Genomic DNA, 17767 nt, shown 5'->3' with positions numbered 1-17767 from the left:
CAAATAGTTATATATACACACGCTTTTTTTTAAATTAACAATTCTTAAAATATGTCAGAATTGATTATAATATGAGACCCAGCTTTATGTTGTCTATAGCAAACTCACTTGAAGTATAAAGAAGGATTAACGATGTACAATAATAACAAAAGGGTGTTGGCCTGTTGGCCGGCGCTGCGGCTCTATAGGCTAATCCTCCGCCTGCGGCGCCAGCACCCCTGTTGGGGCTCCGGATTCTGGTCCGGTTGCCCCTCTTCCAGGCCAGCTCTATGTTATGGCCCGGGAGTGCAGTGGAGGATGACCCAGGTCCTTGGGCCCTGCACCCGCATGGGAGACCAGGAGAAGCACCTGGCTCCTGCCATCGGATCAGCGTGGTGCTCTGGTCGCAGCGGCCACTGGAGGGTGAACCAACAGCAAAAAGGAATACCTTTCTCTCTGTCTCTCTCTCTCTCTTACTGTCCACTCTGCCTGTCAAAAAAAAAAAAAAAAAAAAAAAGGTGACAGGGATAACTATATTTGTTTCCAACAGAGCATATATCAGAGCAAGGAGAGTTACCTGGGGTTTCAAAGGGCTTTACATAATAATAGAAGGCCAGTTTCCCAAGAAGTTATCACAATTTTCAGTGTACATTCCTAACAACTGATGCTGTGCTTGGGCCATTTGTGCTGCTAGTGGTAGCTCATTGCTTTCAGCTTTCTCGTAAATGCAGTTGGTGCTTGTGAACTCCGGAATGGTATGAATCACACGCTTGGTGGAGTCAAGGGAGCTGAGCCTGACCCATGACCAGTACACCTGTGGCAGTTTGAGTGACCATTGCTGCCACAGGATTTGCAGGCCATTATGTTTTGTTAACCACAAGTCATATGCCACCTCAAGCAAAACAAGTTTATTCAAGTCTACCAAAATCTGTTTTCAGTAGTGACTTTTACAGAAGTAGGTTTGAAATCAAGATGACAAAACAAGAAGTAGCATTAATTTTAGTTATAAGCTCTACTGCCAATAAAGGAAAAAATAAAAGATGGTCATTGACAAAATATGTTTTTAAATAACCCAGACAAAGGAGATCTCATTCTCTAGCAACCAAAATCGGTGAAGCTAAAGATTTGCAAGAAGGTCAAGCTGAAAAATGTAGTAAATATATGGTGACTTTTCAGTTCATATTGGCGTATTTATATAAGTACCAACTTTTAATAATAAAATGTCTTTGAGCTACAATTTAAAAAAAAGAGAGAAAATGTAAGCTTAAATTATAGTAAGTGAAAGAAGTCAAGCTTAAATCTACATACTGTATTATTCCAATTCAATGACATTTTTAAAAAGATACAACTGAGGGCTGGCATTGTGGCATAGTGGGTAGAGCTGCCATATCATATGATCCTGTATTCTAGCTGCTCTGTTGCTATCCAGACACCTGCTAATGCCTGGCAAAAGCAGCAGCAGATGACACAAGTGATACCTAGAAGAAGTTCCTAGCTCCTAGAATCAGATCAGCCCAGCTCCAGTCATTGCGGCCATCTGGGGAATGAACCAGTGGGTGAAAGATCTCTCTTTCTCTCTTTTTCCTCTCCCTTTCTGTCTCTCCCTCTCTCTCTGCAACTCTTTCAAATAAATAAATAAATCTTAAAAAAAAAGACACAACTGTAGAGACAGAAATAAGATGAGGATAAATAGTTGGAGCAAAGGATTTTTAGGGCAGTGAAACCACTGTGTGATATAAAAAAGGTGGATACACGTTATTACATGTCTGTATGGATCCATAGAATGTACAACACCAAGAGTGAACCCTAGGATAAACTGTGGACTCTGGGTGCTAAGATGTGAAGATATAGGCTCATCTATTGTGACAAATGCACAACCCTAGTGGGCGATGTTGATCATGGGAAGGCTATGCATGTATGGGAGCAATGGGTATATGGAGGATCTCTGTCCTCTGCTCAATTGTTTTGTAATCTTAAAGCTGATCTAAAAATAAATTCAAATTAAAAAAGACAAAGAAGGATTTCAGAAATCACAATTTCCTACTCTGTTAGAAATGTGTTTTTGTGGGGTCTCACGCTAGATCCTGGCAAGTATCAATAGCTACAGCCTGGGGCTTGGAAGAAATATGTATGAGAAAGCACATACTGCAGTCAGACATTGATTTGCTGATTCCAGATTTCACACTGTTGATATTTCTTTACCTCTACAGAAACAGATTTACTGAGAGCAATTTTTGCTGAACTGAGTTAAGTTCCTAAAAACTAATAGCCCAATCTGTCATTTGAAAGTTAACATTATGCCTGGTTCTAATTTTTTAAAGTTCTTTGCCAGTGTCTTAGACATATCAGTATTTATCACTCAAGGGAAGATTAGAAATATATACCAATTACCTTTTTGACTGGCTTGAGCAAGTGTCAACCTCCATCCTTCTACTCCTGTTTTCCTCTCAAGAGAAAAATTACTGCCTCTCTAAAATGAACTTGTAATTTCTTCACATTCACCAATCAAAAGAAAAAGAGTAATAACATAGATTGATGCTCATTTTACTGAGTACTAAATTGTTTTTCCTGAGCTCCAAAGAATAGCTGATAATTAACTGTCTTTAAATTAACACTTGAGAAATGCTTAGGGAAAAATAAGATTTAGGATTTACAAAAAATAATATTCTGCTGCATGTTCTTGTCAGTGAACCAACTGAGACAATTTATATCTTCAACAACCTTATGTCTTTGGTCTAAAGACAAAGTTTAGACAGGAGATTGTGACCCTTTCTATTTATTTTGGTACAATCTGCCCATGGATAATAGCTACAACGTGAATTAAATACTCTGAAGGACAAACTGAAAATTGTAAATATATTATAGTATTATAAAATTATCTTGTCTTTATTATTATCTAGTTTGAAGAATAACAATTGGAATAAACTGTGCTTTTTTCCAATTCTGTAATTTTATAATAATCTAAATAAATACATTTTAATACAGATGCTTATGCTCCTTTATATTTATGATAAATACTATAAATTCTCTATATTAACTATGAATATATTAGAATTCTGATTTGTATCTTGTTATGCTATTCATTGATACAATTCACTCTTTATGAAGTGATTTTTTCCTCTGATTTTGTTAGGTTTTAGGAAATAATCTGCATACATAAGTAAAAATTTATATCTGTTGATGGCATCTTATCAACAACAATATTCCCACCCATATGCATTTATTGGCAGTAGGCCAAGCAACACAGGTAGGCATTTCCCATTTAGTCAAATTCTGATCCTTTAGATGATGTCTTGAAAAAAGAAAGAGAGGTGGGCTTTTGGCGCAGCGGGTAAGTCCCTCTACTTGAGACATTTGCATCCCATATCAGGATGCTGAGTCGAGTTCTGGGTATTCTACTTCTGATTCAGCTTCTTGCTAATGCACACCTCTGAAGCTGCAGATGATGACTTAGGCATTTGTGTCTTTGCCACTCACATGGGAGACTTGGATTGAGCCCTCAGCTTCTGGCTTCAGCCTAGCCTTGCCTGGACTGTTGTGGCATTTGGAGAATGTACCAGAAGATGAATGGTCTCCCTCTGTCTCTCTTTCAAGCGAAATTAAAAAAAGAGAAAGAATCTTAACTGAAAGGAAAAAATAAGGGCAACAAGTACCGAAAGGAGGGAATTTCCTTAAAAAATAGAATATTTTATAAGTATGCGTTTTATATTTATATTTGGAATTTGTATCTTATGAGTACTTTTGTGTTTTGGATGTTTTCATTTTTATATTTTGATTATTGTTATTCTATATTTATGATGTTTATACATGTATATACATACTGCAAAACAAATAAATTAAGCTAATCAACACATCCATCATACATATCTTCTTTTTGTGCATGCTGGGAGTATTTAAAAATCTACTCCCAGTAATATTCAATTACATACTACAATATTGTTATATATAGTCACCATGCTGTACAATGAGTCTACAGAACTTATTCTTCCTAACTCAGACTTTTTACTCTTTGACCAATCCTTCTCCCTCCCTCACCCCTCAACCCTGGGTAAGCACCATTCCACTCTACATCTATGAATTCAACTATTTCAGTTTCCAGGTATAAATAAAATCATGTAACATTTATCTGCTTCTTGCCTATCTCACTTAGAACAATATCCTCTAGGTTCATTTATGGCTATACAAATAACAGTATTTCTTTTTATTTTTTTTAGGCTGAAGAGTATTCCATTGTATGTTTTCTTCTCCTTCATCTATTGATAAATATCTAGATTGAGTCCATATCTTGTCTCTTGTAAATAATGCTACCATGAATATAGTAGTGCAGATCCCTTCAACGAAAATATTACATTTTCTTTGGATACATACCTATACCCAGAAGTGGAGTTGCTAAATACTGTTTTCTATTTTGAAACTGTTGGGAAACCTCCATACGGTCCCATATGGCTATACCAAATCATGTTCCCACCAGCAACGCAGAGGTGATGCCTTTTCCTCTGGAAATTTTTTTTTTTTTAAAAGATTTGTTTATTTATTTATTTTAAAGGCAGAGTTACAGACAGGCAGAGATGGTGGTAGAGAGTTCCATCCACTGGTTCACTCCCCAGATGGCCTCAACAGCCAGAGTTGTGCTGATCCAAAGCCAGGAGCCAGGAGTTTCTTCCCGGTCTCCCACACAGGTGCAGGGGCCCAAGGATTTGAGCCATCTTCCACTGCTTTCCCAGGCCATAGCAGAGAGCTGGATGGGAAGTGGAGCAGCCGGGTCTCAAACTGGTACCCATATGGGATGCCGGCACTACAAGACTGTGGCTTTACCTGCTATACCATGGTACTGGCCCCAGATTTTATTTTATTTTAAAATACTCACTTATCTAGTTAACTGTTTCCCATCAACCAGTGGAAATTAAGGTGAAGAAATTATTTTACATAATCATAACAAATTATTTTATTATGATGTTGTTTCATGCACCATTAAATGATATAACTAAATATGATTTTCAAGTTGTGTTCCCCAGAAAATGATATGTTGCAAACCAGTGCCAATCATACCCTGAAAAACAAAATTCTGATCACCATAATCTCAAATGTACAAAACCCAAAAGGTCAAAATTCCAAAAGTTAAAAATCTCAAAAATCACTATCCCAAAAGACTAGAATCCCAAATGTTGTAAATTTTATGTTAAAACTTTTAGCTTTAAAATCTAGTCTTTTTTAAAAATTCTTTTAAGTATCAGTTGATAATCACTAGTGGTTTAGTGCAGAATAAACATTACATTTAAACACAGAGATTAATACTTCGTGGCTTTTCTTCCGTCTCTGTCATTTTCCATTATAATTCTTCCTCTCTGACCTCTCACTTATTCCTTACTTCTCCAACTAATTTCTATTCCTAAACAGTGTATGTGAAAATTTCTTTTTTATCCATCTCCTCTTTCCTTGATACTATCCTACACCCATGCCAACTACTTTCATGTAGCTCGTAATTCCATAGCCAAGTTCAAATATATCTTATTTTATGGATGTTATAGAAACGTGACCAATCGAATTCTTTGCAAGGACCTCTTAGAGCACTTGAAGGGGCTGGGGCAATTGAAACTCCTTGAAGTTTAATCCCCATATGCACCTCAGCAAATCTTCCTCAACTCTGAATATTAGCTAAATCTTTCTCCATAATTCCATGGTCATGTATTCAATTACTCGTTCACCAAACTTTCCTAGTGCAGTTAGTACATATAAGGTGTTATTCTAAGTATGAGGGTCACACAGATGTACAATAAAAAAAAATCCCTCTTCTTCCTGATCTTTTCTTTCACTGCAGAACAAGCAAATAAAGAAATAAATTAGAGTATTTTAAATAGTTATAGAAGCTACAGAGAAAATGAAATGAGAGATGATAAAGATATCTGGGTAATGAGAAACTTTAAAATAGTCTTGGAAATTGACTCAGAAGATGATATTCTGAGGCCTCACAAACATAAACCAGCTCTGTAAATGTTTAAGGAGAAATTGTTTCAAATAGAGCAAACAGAAAGTGCAAAAGTTCAAAGGCAAGATAGTGTACGTGTCCACAGAATATTGGTTGTGTGTGGTTAGAGTAGGATGTAGGATGGTAGAAAATGAGAGGCAACTGTGGGATTGTACAAAGCTTTAAAGGCAAGATTTGTGAGGCTGATGGATGTCATTCTAAATGGAATAGGCCATTCCCTCCTGCATGTTCCAAAGCACAACGGCAAGAGACCTAAACCTAATTTGTCATCTTTCTTCCAAAACATATTAATAATCTTTGTTGCCCATCTCAGTTAATAATATCATCTCCTCTCAGTTATAAAGCCTAAAAAAAAAACCTCCAACTCTGTCCCATAATTCTTTCTAGATTTTCAGTTCTCGTTAATTACCAAATCCTATTAGTTGCTTCTTCCTCTTAAATGTCCCTCATTCCACACTCCTTTCCATATGACTGTCACTGCTCCAGCTTGCAACTTAAACATCTTTCTCTAGAATCTCATCCCACCTCCTTAAAAGACCCACCGCCTCTAGTTTTATCCTCTTGACTTAGTCTTTGCATAGCAGCCATCGTAACCTGTCTTAAACAAACATCTGTCATGCCATGTCTCTCGTATGTTAAAGCTCCCCAATGGTTCATTACTGTATAAAGTGTGTATCTTTAGGCACGGAATTGAAATTGTTTATGCTTGGTTCTTACCTACAACTCTGATCTCCAACCTGTCACAAAAATTAATTCTCCAACAAAACCAAACCTCTTTCAATTTCTTTTATGTTTTCACTGTTCAAAACTATTCTTAGTGCATTTTTTGACATTTAGAAAGACTCACTTCATTGTATCCCTTGTGATGAGCCTGCAAAATTCATCCTTAAACACAGAGTTCTGTGTCACTTTTTTTTTATAAAGAATACTTTCCCTGAACACTCACACTCTCTTCACTCCCCCACCAGCCCCCTTCTCCAAACAAACACACACAAACCATCACTACCAGCATCACTTGATTTACTGCCTCTGGGCCATCTCTGCTGTACTTTGCAAACAACTTCAGTGCTATTTCTTCCCCAAGCTGTTATCCTTTATAAGGATTCTATCTGCCTCAAGCAATATGTGATGAGAAGCCTCCAGAGCTTGTGCCTGAACAACATAATGATCAATCATAGTCATAAAATGTTAGACATACAAGTGATTTAAACATCATCAAGGTCATTCCTGCACATTACGAATGAGGAATTTGAAAACCTCTAAATTATGTAGACAAGGTCACCATAGATAGCTTTCTTCAAAGAGCTTATCTTTTTTAAAAGAGATTTATTTATTTATTTTATTTATTTTTTATTTGAGTTACAAAGAGGCAGAGACTGGGTTGGAGAGAGAGAGAGAGAGAGAGAGAGAGAGAGAGAGAGAAGGTCTTCGATCCACTGGCTCACTCCCTAGATGGCTGCAATGGCTGGAACTGTGCCTATCTGAAGCCAGGAGTCAGGAGCTTCCTCTGGGTCTTCCACATGGGTGTAGGGGCCCAAGGACTTGGGCCATCATCTATTGCTTTCCCAGGCCATGGCAGAGAGCTGGATGAGAAGTAGAGCAGCCAAGTCTCAAATCTGCACCCATATGGGGTGCATGCACTGCAGGTGGTGGCTTTACCCACTACTCCACAGTGCTGGCCCAGAGAGCTTATCTTTTTTTTTTAGATTTATTTATTTATTTGAAAGAATTACACACAGAGAGAAGGAGAGGCAGAGAGAGAGAGAGAGTGAGAGAGAGAGGTCTTCCATCTGCAGGCTCAGTCTCCAGTTGGCCACAACAGCCAGAGCTGTGCCAATCCGAAGCCAGGAGCCAGGAGCTTCTTCCAGGTCTCCCACATGGGTGCAGGGGCCCAAGGACCCAGGCCATAGCACAGAGCTGGATTGGAAGTGGAGAAGCCGGGTTTCCAACTGGTGCCCATATGGGATGCTGGTGCTTCAGGCCAGGGCGTTAACCCGCTGCGTCACAGAGAGCTTGTCTTTAAAACCCACCTAACAGCCTGGATTTAGCCTGGAGATTTGTGCTCCAACTGACCTTGCTTCCTTCTCCCATATTTACTCTCATGGATAGTATCTTAAACAGAGAGCTGATGGATAGATACATATTTATTCATTTTGTTTATGCTAAACACTGAATCAGTATTTGTACAACAAATGAATGAAGGGGCTAGCACTATCTTGTAGCAGGTAAAGTCATCGCCTGTGGCACAGACATCCCATAAGGGCACTGGTTCCAGTTATGCCTGCTCCATTTCCAATCCAGCTCCCTGCTAACGTGCCTGGGAAAGCAGCAAAGGATAGCAGAGTCCTTGGTACCCTATAACCACCTGGGAGACCCTTAAAAAAGTTCCTGGCTTTTAATCAGTCCAACTCTGGCCATTGAGGCCATTTGGGGAGTGAACCAGGAGATGGAAGTTCTCTCTTTCTCTCTGTCCCTCCTGCCTTCCCCCATAACTCTGCCTTTCCAATGAATATATAAATCTTAAAAAAAAAAGAATGAAACAATAGTCTTGAGCTTGCCATAACCTACTGAATACCATTAACAAGTGTGCTTCCTTATTGCTTTATTCATTAATACTTTATTCAAAAACTTATTTTACCACTTTTATATGCTTTCATACAAAACGATGTATTTTGCGACTTGCCCCAAACGGTAGAGTTAGAAACATACCAGGGGATTCCAATTCAATCCCATCAAGGTGACATGTACCAATGACATCCCACTAGTCCAAGTGATCAATTTCTGTTCACAATTGATCATAATGACAGGACTAAGAGTCAAAGGGATCACATAAACAAGACTAGTGTCTGCAAATACTGATAGAATAAAAAAGGGAGAGAAAGATCCAACATGGGAAGCGAGATACACAGCAGACTCATAGAATGGCAGATGTTCTAAACAGCACTCTGGCCTCAGAATCAGCCCTGAAGGCATTTGGATCCAGCTGAAAAGCCCATGAGTATTTCAGGCATGGAAAGCCAAGACACTCTGGGGAAAAAAAAATGACCTAAATGAAAGATCTCTGTGAGTGAGATCCCAGTGGAAAGAACAGGTCTTCAAAGAAGGAGGTACCTTTCTCTGAAGGGAGGAGAGAACTTCCACTTTGGACTATGACCTTGTCTAAATAAGATAAGAGTCGGTGAACTCAAAAGGCTTCCATAGCCTTGGAAACTCATGACTGGAGCATAGGGAGATTACTGATGCCATAAACAGGAGTGTCAATTTGTAAAGTCAACAACAGGAGTCACTGTGCACTTACTCCTCATGTAGGACCTCTGTCCTTAATGTGCAGTACATTGTGAAGTAATGCTATAACGAGTACTCAAACAGTATTTTTCACTTTGTGTTTCTATGTGGGTGCAAGCTGTTGAAATCTTTTCTTAATGTATACTAAACTGATATTCTGTATATAAAGAGAATTGAAAATGAATCTTGATGTGAATGGAAGGGGAGAGGGAGTGGGAAAGGGGAAGGTTGCCAGTGGGAGGGAAGTCACTGGGGGGGGGAAAGCCTCTGTAACCCATAAGCTGTAATTTGGAAATTTATATTCATTAAATAAAAGTTAAAAAATGTATTTTGCATGGAGAAAAAAGAGAATGTGGTCTTTGCATTCCAGAAAATCATAGAGAAATGAAACATAACCAAAATACTAAATACAATTAAAAGAAGAATGAATATACTAAGTACATGATTTTACTAAAAAAAAGGAAACAGATTTTTAGAGAAATTTGTATTTGAGCTAATGTATTCATTCATGGCCAAGCGTCAAGTTTAATAACAATACTGCAATAAAAGGAAACTACAAGATCAAGCATGAAATCATCAAGCGGTGTTGTTTATGCTCCTTTCTTGAATCAATCTCATAACTGACAGAACTATTTGTTTATTGTTCTATAAAATTAGAACCTAGATAAGTGAAATAATATTCACATGACCATACAATTTGGTATTGTTTTATTTCTTCTCTCTTTATTCTTACTTACATAGTTTCAAACATTTCAGCTTTACAGTGTAATTTAGTTTTCCTTCTGAACCCTCTGAGGTCGGGATAAGGCCAGAATTCATTTCTGATTCCCCTTCTGCTGATATGAACAACACGCTGATTTTGCTTGCCACAAGAATTACTGTGATGAGGTTCTACAAATGAATGGTTTGGCAAATTGAAATAAAATAGAAATTTCTCTTGCTCACATGATGAGACTGTATCCTATTTCACAGTTTAACAAATTCAGACAAACTTTCTTTTTCCACTTGGTTTTTCATATTTGTTCACTCGATCTGCATCCAAAGACAAATATGTATGTGCATAACCCATTCTTAGTCATAGATTTCTGGAAGTCTAGAAAGGAAAGAATTACTGGAAATCACCAGCCTAATTTCCAAATATAAAAGTTTACAGAGTCCACATAAACATCCCAAAGCTCTAGCCATGTATTTTATCTTATTTACTGTAAAGTTGCTCACATCACTTCTCAAGGTTTTCTATGGTCATTTTAAAACACTGAGTCAAATCTTTCCCTTGTTCCTAAAGGATGTGGTAAGATTTTTTATCTTTGATTTGAGTTCTATTTCATGTAATTAGAAGATATTTCTAATTCTAATAATTCATGAATAAATAAATATAGTTAGTATGGAAAAAGGAAAGAATAACCATCTAACTCATATCTATACACATAGATGTGATACAGATGTATGTGAAATTAACATCCTACTAATACTTAAATTAATGAATCATGGATTTGCTTTAATAATTTCAAAGTACTTTCAATACATACCTCACTATATCTCCACAACTTAGTTATTTAAATGAGGATGTTGAAACTAAATGACTTATCCAAGGTCATATATAAGTTTTTCACATAACTGGATTGTATTAAAATAATATTTAAGCCGTGTTGTAGATTTTTTTACATATGCAAATTTACTCCTTATACATGATCTTTTATTTTGTGATTAAATTTCCAAAGGGCATTTTTGACATTCACATTAGCTTAGTTCAAGTGGAAATTAATTTTCTCTTGACAAGTGTTATGAATTTCAAAACAGCCCCTGTGCACATTTCTTAAAAAGGTTATTTGTATTACAAATATTCATAGCAGAGATATATAAGCTTTCATTATGCAGACATATCTTTCTATACATAGCACCATTTTAAGTTGATGAAATCAGTATTCTGTGATGTCATTGGGAAACTGGTCTCCCACTTCATCATTATATTGTTGTTTTATAGCTTACTTAAATATTTTTTAATGTTTAATTTTAATCTTGTATATTTGATAATGAAATTGATACAAATTCACCTGCCAAGAAATAAAAACAATTTATCCATAATAAATCCATGTACTAAAAGTAGCTACTCCTCGCTATTGTGATTAGTATTTGAGCACTCAAGCTCAAATGCTGGAAGTGTGGAGTTCCTCTGGACAGGAGCTGCACATTACACAGCAGCTGTAGGGGACCATACAAACACAGCAGCAGCACTTCCGTAGACTAAGTTTCTTCATTCCTGCAACCGTGAAATAAACCAAAATGCTGAAGCATCTGGCAGGATATGTGGCAGCTGGAAAATCCCCTAACCACACATTTTAAAGCCCTTAAGATGCCTGTGGTTTAACTCACATATATCATTATTCTAACATTCACTAAAATAAAATGTATTTATACATTAATGAATATTGACTTCATGTATATCAGAATGACAGTTTGCAACAATTTCCTCATAGTGCCTTAGAATTTGTGTGCTAGGTAGCAACTTAAAGAATAATTTAGCTTTCTTTCTAGTTTGAACAAACCTTTAAAAAAAGAAAATGTCTCCAAGCACTGATCACTCTTGTTTTGTCTTCTTTCATTCAAAATATTGAAATATTCAAGGAGTATTTCATCTTCATTCATAAAATGTAATATTCATTTCCAGGGAAGTTTTAGTTTTAGAAAAATATTTTAGCAAGGTAAATTTAATGTGTAAATATTTGTATATGTATAGATGTATACAAAGGCACTTTAATAAGTATGTAGAAAATCAAATTAGAAGATAAGTTTGTTTTGGCTCAAAAAATCTTGAAATTCACCCATAGATTTTTTTCATAAAACACACTTCTCATTAACATTTGGAAGATCCCTTATGCAATTTTACATAGAATTTTCATAAGTGCTCACTCTTAGTTTTTCTTCAGTAAGTCATTTTGTTGCTACTTTTTTTTTTACAAAGAGGAATTAGATGTGAACATGCATGTGTTTTAATCTTTCCAGAATTTCCATTGCTAAAAAGAGTTTTCTTCTATAAAGTTTTTTTTTCACTTAAGACAAGTCTATCTTTTGCCCACCCAGGTAAGAATTTTTCCACTGAAAAATAAGTGGAAGATTCTCAGCCGGCACAGGATAATGCCTTGTTTGACACTGGGAATTATACAAATCTGCACAAATATGTGTGGCTGTTTCCCATCAGTAAATGGTCTTTCTTATTAGGGGACCACCTGCAGTTTCCTGGCTGCTGTCTCCCCTTGCCATAAACCATTCAGATAGATTATGAAGATCCATTGAGTGAGCACTGCACACTGAAAATGTCGTTCTAAAACTAAGATGGCATGTACAATGGCTCTAGACATGAACTCTTAGGACCCAAACCAGCTCTAATGAATCCGATTCTCACATTTTTTGTTCAGCATTGGTGGTGTTTTTATACCAGTTGAGCCATTTAATTTTATTTTGCACTGAGTGCTTCTGGTACAACATGAAATGTGAGTGAAGCACTGTTCATTCTGTCAGATAGTTCCTTATCCCATTTTCCTTCTGGTGGCTGTATAATGTTTTCTTCTTCATTTTTATTTGAGTATCTAAGATGACAGATTTGAGACTGTCCAGGCTAAAATTAAATATATGTGAGTATATGCTTGATAGAAACCAAGTCATCTAGAAGAACACACAACAGAAAATGCAAGGTGCCGGTGCTGTTGTAAATGGGTTCTAGTTCAAGTCCTGGCTGCTCCACTTCCGATCCAGCTCTCTGCTATTGCCTGGGAAAGCAGTGGACAATGTCCCAAGTCCTTGGGTCCCTGCACTCCTATGGGAGACTCAGAAGAAGCTCCTGGCTCCTGGCTTCGGATAGGCTCAGCACCAGCCATTGCAGCCATCTTGGGAGTCAAGCAGTGGATGGAAGACCTCTCTCTCTCTCTCTCTGCCTCTGCCTCTCTGTAACTCTGCCTTTCAAATAAATAAATAAATAAATCTTTAAAAAAGAAAATACAAATAATTAGAGATTATGTTATCACCAGAAGCCACACAATTATCTCTAACTTGGAAACATTAAAAAATTAAAAATCCTTAACTTCTCAATGCTAGTAACAAGATTATTTCAATTTCACTGTAAATTCAGATATGTGATAATGTATTTTTGTAAATACATCCATCATTACAAAAATTTTAAAACATACATTTTAATATAAGGAAATCAAAACAAAAAAACCCTTGCTTTTTGAAAACTTCTCATGACTATTTGATAAATACAAATTTATGCCCTTTGTGGGGGGCAGTGGGAAACGGAGCACTGATAACTGTTGTGATCACCATCTTTTCTTCCACTGCTCCTCACCATATGTGAATTTGGTCATTTAGGAAGCTGCATTTCTTCCAGTCTTGGAATATAGGTGTTTGTTAGCACATTTGCATTCCTTGCTTACAAGACCTTAGATTTGTCTCCTCTGGAGCTCTCTGTCATTAGGACCAGAAGCTTATCACTTTGAGCTGTCTCTGTGATGGAGTTTTCTTAAAACTGCCTTGAAACCCTCATCCTAAAATACTATGCTGGGATCACTTGTTCATTTTAAATAGTCTTTAGAGCCATCTTTTATAAAAGGAAATTGAAAGCCTCTTTATCTGAGTAATTAAATGAGGTACAAGTTGTTGGATATGAGAAGAGACATTTAAACCCTACAAATAAAAGCCTTTCTGGGAAGAGTCGATTACTTTTCAGGTTGAATAAGTGCTGTAGGCTTTATTGCTATTAATGAGAATGTTATCAGTTTAGAACTTTAATTTTGATTCTAACCGTGGTTTTAGGAGAAATTATGTCTTCTATAATTTACTTGAATGAATTAGTTTTTTTGTGAATAAAAACTAAAGAGTTTATCTAATGAGCTATATTAAACAGCCGCTGGTATTTATATAGCACTTAACTATTTTGCTCAAAGTATTTAAAGAATAAAATTCAAAATTTAACAACAAATACAGAAAAATTTCATTATCGCAATATAGAAAATGTGGGCTGGATGGATAGAGATAGTTAGATGGAAAAACAACCTCGATTAATGGATGAGAGGATTGGTCTTTTTTGATAGTCAGTAAGAAGCCTGCCCAAATTTAGAATTCATGGAAAAACTTATTAGAATATCTTATATCTTTTAAATAAATGATCTATACTGGTAAGTTTGCCACAAAGAAAATGTAAATCCATATGGCTTCATCAATGCACAAATTCTTCAAATTAGTACTTGAAAGAATGTAAAAGTAAGTAATGAAAACATCAATATTCACAGATAGAGTGATCAAGAAGAGAAAATTAGAGCATTTAATTTTTACAGAATGTCCCAAACAAGAGCAATCTCATGTTCTATTACTTGATTGATGACATAGGGGACACATTGGCATAGTTGCAAAGACTAGACTTTTTAATAAATGTAATGCATGGGGCAGAGTCAACTATATATCAATATTTGGAAAAAAGAATAATGTATCATGAACTCCACATTACACACAAAGAACATAAAATCTACTTCTAGCTGGACTGCAAATCTAAGTTTGAAAGGCAAAATAATGAAAATCATAAAATAAACAAAGGAAAATATCTTCACAGTGTCGCTCCCCCTCTTCATGGAGGAACGACACTAAACCCTGCCTAGGCTTCATATCCGAGTCACGGCACCATTATGTCGCTCCCCCTCTTCATGGAGGAACGACACAGGACCCTGCGCTGTTCTTTCATCTGCTCGGCCCTCCCCGGGTTTGCTGCTGGTTCTTCCCGGGTTGGCTGCCGTCCCTTCCACCTCCGTGGAAGGGCGGTTCCCCCTGGCCACTTTCCCCACTTCCGCGGGGGAGCGGCACACCGCCGGCTGGCTCTCTCGGGGGCTGCACAGGTGTTCCTCAGGTGTTCCCCTTAGATGTTCCTCGTGCATGTTGTCTCTCTCCTCCTTTATAGTCCTCTTCCACCAATCCATGCTCTGCTACCCACACACTGAGTACGTTGCTCTCCTTCAATCAGGAGTAGGTCCTACAGTTTATTGGTTGAACTGGAGGCAGCTGTGTAGAAGCTGTTTCTCCCTTCTCAGCGCCATATTGTGGGAGAGCAGATGCATAGAATAAGTCTTAATTCCAGTAACTTAGTCTAGTCCGAGTTGCTCCCCACATCACAGTCATGGGCTTGAGGATCTGTAAATAGATCAACAAAGTTCTGTAAATAAATAAGGCACCATTCATATTAAAAGCCACGCATGACCAGCTATAGAATTAAAAGAGGAAGAAAGGAAGAAATGAAGAGAGGGTTGAATGGAGAGAGGAAGGAGGAAAAAGGGAAGAAAGGAAGGAAAGAAGGAAGAGGGAGGGAGGGAGGGAGGGAGGGAGGGAGGGAGGGAGGGAGGGATGGAGGGAGAGAGGAAGAAGGAAGAAGGAAGAAGGAAGAGAGAGAATAAGAAAAGAAACTGTCAAGCTGTTTGGGCATTTGGAGAGTCAGTCAGAGGATGGGAGCTCTTCTAAGCAAAATACATTATAGCAGGAAAAACTATCCCTATTTGTTTCTACCTATATATTTATATCTCTGTCTACAATTGTATATATCTTACATACATAAACATAGGACACAAAGGTCAAGGCTGTGTCAGAACTGAAACCAGGAACTGGGGACGCAGTCCTGGTCTCCCACATGGGTAACAGGAACCCAATTACTTAAGCCATAAATGCTATCTCCCAGAGTCTGCATTAACAGGAAGCCGGAGTCAGGAGCTGGAAGCTGCAGTTGGCACTCAAATCTCGGCACTCTGATGTGAGATGTGGGCAACTTAACTTGCTAGGCTACCCGCCTGCCCCAGAACAAATTAAATGTGCATCAATAGGTGAATGGCTAAACAAAATATGGTATGTATACCTATACAAGGTAATAACACTCAATAATCCATAAAGGCAAAAAAATGAGTAAATCTCAAAACAATTATGTTGGAAAAACCCAATATACACTATATATTTAAAGTAACTAGATTTAGTTTTATTTTATAATGTCAATATATTTACATAAAATTTATATAAATTCTATAAAATTCAATCAAATATATGGTGACAGAAAAAGTCCAGTAGTTCTTGGGGATGAGAACAGCGATTGGATACGTATTGATAGTAGGGGCACCAGGAAACATTTTATGGTCATATTTGCTAGTTTTATTTTCAGAAAGTTTACCAATTGCAAATTGTATTAGCTTCCTAGAACTGATGTACAATAAATTGGTTGACTTAAAATTGCAGATATGTATTGTCTCACTGTTATGGAGAATACATGTCCAAAATCATGGTGTTGGCAGGACCATTCTTCCTTCGAGCCTTGTGGGGGAGAATCCTTTCTTGCCCAATTTAGTTTCTGGTAGTTCCAGATGTTTCTTGATTTGTAGCAACTTCACATCATTCTTTGCCCATATCTTAACTTCACCTATTTTCTTCTGTGTCTGTGTCTATTCCCAAATGTCCCCATTCTTATAGGAACCCAAGTCATATTGGATCAATGACCCACCATACTCTAGTACAACCTAATCTTAACTAATTACATGTGTAGTAACCCTATCCCAAATAAGGATCCTCTTCCCTAATGAGATCCAAGGGCTCAAATTTTAATATATCTTTTTGGGGAATATATATGTTACAATTTGTCAAATCGTAATTTAACACATATACTTAATTATACCCAAAGTCAGTTTGGTAAATATAAGCATTGAAAAAAAAAAAAAAAAAACAGTTCTCTGGGGAAATAAAAAAAAAAGAAAAAAAAGCAGTTCTTATAAGCAAATTACATATTAATAGGCCAATTCTAAAGCAGATTTACAGAAAAAAAATAGGAACAAAAGTGTAGCTATATCATATGCATTGAAAAAGAAACTGAAAAATATCACATAGTGGGTGACAGGTATTTGGTCTAGCAATTAAGAAACAAGTTAAAATCCCTGAGTCCCATATCACAGTGCCTGGGTTTGAGTCCCAATTTCACCTTTCTACCAATGCACAATGTAGACTCTGTGAGGTTGGGTCCCTACCACCTTGTGGCAAATCTGGATTGAATTCCTGGCTCCTGACTTCAGCCTGGCACAGTCCTGACAGATACACATATTTGGGAAGTAAAGGGCAAATGGGAGAGCTTGTTCGTTCTCTTTCTCTCTCTCTCTCTGTCTCTCTCTCTCTCTCTCTTTCCCCCTTTGCCTGTCAAATGAAAAAAAAAAAATGTTTAAAAAGCCTACAAGACACAAAAGAGGAGTGAGTCCCATGAGAGTTTCCCTCAGGAGAGAAAGAGAAGTTGTCAAAAAGATTCAGAGCTACATGATTTTGTCTGTGGGTGTCGAACATATGTGTGATGCATGACTGACTTCCTGTCTGAAAGGTATTTTGCAAAAAATGGTGGTATAAAACACCAGATTTTGAAAGAATAAAATAGCATTCTATGTGTTCAAACCTTAAAGAGTTGTTTCAATGGCTGGAAAGATATTTCAAACATCTACATAATGAAAGGAAATACTTTTA

General features: G+C 37.1%; 1 pseudogene; it reads left to right on the top strand.

The window, feature by feature from the left end:
• Window positions 1-780: 780 nt before the first annotated feature.
• LOC100337955 (mitochondrial import inner membrane translocase subunit TIM14 pseudogene) overlaps window positions 781-17767 on the top strand; it is an 86851-nt pseudogene continuing 69864 nt past the window's right edge.

Source organism: Oryctolagus cuniculus, chromosome 2, assembly GCF_051225735.1.
Source record: "Oryctolagus cuniculus isolate XC-2025 breed Fujian yellow rabbit chromosome 2, ASM5122573v1, whole genome shotgun sequence".
NCBI classification, from domain to species: Eukaryota; Metazoa; Chordata; class Mammalia; order Lagomorpha; family Leporidae; genus Oryctolagus; species Oryctolagus cuniculus.
Note: the sequence above shows the minus strand (reverse complement) of the source record. Positions and strands in the feature narration are given on the sequence as shown.